The sequence below is a fragment of the Petromyzon marinus genome, unplaced genomic scaffold (assembly GCF_048934315.1).
Source record: "Petromyzon marinus isolate PM22_M1 ecotype Great Lakes invasive population unplaced genomic scaffold, UKy_Petmar_22M1.pri1.0 PM_G_Scaffold_146, whole genome shotgun sequence".
Classification (NCBI taxonomy): domain Eukaryota; kingdom Metazoa; phylum Chordata; class Hyperoartia; order Petromyzontiformes; family Petromyzontidae; genus Petromyzon; species Petromyzon marinus.
In genome coordinates this window covers 295,001-297,500 of record NW_027422702.1, presented here as the reverse complement: position 1 = coordinate 297,500, position 2,500 = coordinate 295,001, and positions in this window count along the sequence as shown.

Below are 2,500 nucleotides of genomic sequence, written 5' to 3'. Positions count from 1 at the left end.
ATATTTCTCACGGATAGACCCCGTGATACGCTAGAAATTGGCGGGGATGTCTCTCTTGTGGCTCACGGGGCTGTTAGGGTGGCACAGAAATCCCTCGGAATGGGAAAACGGGTCATTTTCGTGTCGCCACATTGCATGCGAACCGCATGCAACTTCCAGAGGCATTTGCAGCAGAAATGCATGTGCAGTCAAAAAAAAATTGATATTTTTCACGGATAGACCCCGTGAAACGCTAGAAATTGGCGGGGATGTGTCTCTTGTGGCTCACGGGGCTGTTCGGGTCGCACAGAAATCCCTGGGAATGGGAAAACGGGTCATTTTCGTGTTGCCACATTGCGTACGAACCGCATGAAACTTCCAGAGGCATTTGCAGCAGGAATGCATGTGCACTCAAAAACTTCTATATGTTTCACGGATAGACCCCGTGAAACGCTAGAAATTGGCGGGGATGTGTCTCTTGTGGCTCACGGGGCTGTTAGGGTGGCACAGAACTCCCTCGGAATGGGAAAAGGGGTCATTTTCGTGTTGCCACATTGCATAGGAACGCCATGAAACTTCCAGAGGCATTTGCAGCAGAAAGGCACGTGCACTCAAAAATTTTAATATTTTTCACGCATAGACCCAGTCAAACGCTAGAAGTTGGCGGGGATGTCTCTCTTGTGGCTCACGGGGCTGTTAGGGTCGCACAGAAATGCCTCGGAATGGGAAAACGGGTCATTTTTGTGTGGCCACATTGCATAGGAACGGCATGAAACTTCCAGAGGCATTTGCAGCAGGAATGCATGTGCACTCAAAAACGTCTATATTTTTCACGGATAGACCCCGTGAAACGCTATAAATTGGCGGGGATGTCTCTCTTGTGGCTCACGGGCGCTGTTAGTTAGGGTCGCACAGAAATCCCTCGGAATGGGAAAAGGGGTCATTTTCGTGTTGCCACATTGCGTACGAACGGCATGAAACTTCCAGAGGCATCTGCAGCAGAAATGCATGTGCACTCAAAAACGTCTATATTTTTCACGGATAGACCCCGTGAAACGCTAGAAATTGGCGGGGATGTGTCTCTTGTGGCTCACGGGGCTGTTAGGGTCGCACAGAAATCCCTCGGAATGGGAAAACGGGTCATTTTCGTGTTGCCACAATTGGCATACGAACGGCATGAAACTTCCAGAGGCATTTGCAGCAGAAATGCATGTGCACTCAAAAACGTGAATATTTTTTCACGGATAGACCCCGTCAAACGCTCGAATTTGGCGGGGATGTTTCTCTTGTGGGTCACGGGGCTGTTCGGCTCGCACAGAACTCCCTTGGTCCACCTGATTCGTGCATACAGGCAGCAACTAAAACTCTGTAAACCTGCTGTGAGGACATCTAAACAGTGGACCAGTGAGGCTGTGGAAGATTTGCGGGCGTGCTTAGACTGTACTGACTGGGATATGTTCACGACTGCTACCAATAGTCTGGATGAACTCACAGAGGCTGTGTACATCAGCTTCTGTGAGGACTGCTGTATCCCAACACGTACCAGGGTGAACTTTAACAACAACAAGCCCTGGTTCTCAGCAAAGCTCAAAAGGTTGAGGTTGGAGAAGGAGGAAGCGTTTAGGAGTGGGGATAGAGACAGATTCAAGGAGTCGAAGAACAGGTTTAGCAAAGCGGTGAGAGAGGCTAAACGACTGTACTCAGAGACACTAAAACACCAGTTCTCTACTAACGACGCTGCTTCTGTCTGCCAAAGGGCTCAGGCACATCACCAACTACAAACCCAGAGCGCCCCACACCACTAACGACTCCCGCCTAGCCAACGACCTGAACGAGTTCTACCGTAGATTTGAAAGACAATTGGACTGTCCTGAACCACCCCTTCCCACCCAAGAGGCCCCATCCCCCACCCATACTACAGAAACGACTCTCTCCTTTCAGGAGGGAGAAGTTAATGGGCTTTTCAAGAGGCAGAATCCACGCAAAGCAGCCGGGCCGGACTCTGTCTCTCCAGCCACCCTCAGGCACTGCGCTGGCCAGCTGTCTCCGGTGTTCACCAACATCTTTAACACCTCCCTGGAGACATGCCATGTACCAGCCTGTCTCAAGTCCTCCACCATCATCGCTGTGCCCAAAAAGCTAAGGCCAACAGGACTAAATGATTACAGACCGGTCGCCCTTACATCTGTGGTAATGAAGTCTTTTGAGCGCCTGCTCCTGGCACACCTCAAAGCCATCACAGACCCTCTCCTGGACCCCCTTCAGTTTGCCTACAGAGCCAACAGGTCTGTGGACGACGCAGTTAACATGGCCCTCCACTTCACCCTACAGCATGTGGACGCCCCAGCATCCTACGCCAGGATCCTGTTTGTGGACTTCAGCTCTGCCTTCAACACCATCATCCCTGCCCTGCTTCAGGACAAGCTCTTCCAGCTGAACGTGCCCTACTCCACCTGCAGGTGGATCACAGACTTCCTCTCTGACAGGAAGCAGTGCGTTAAGCCGGGAACAGAAGTCTCTG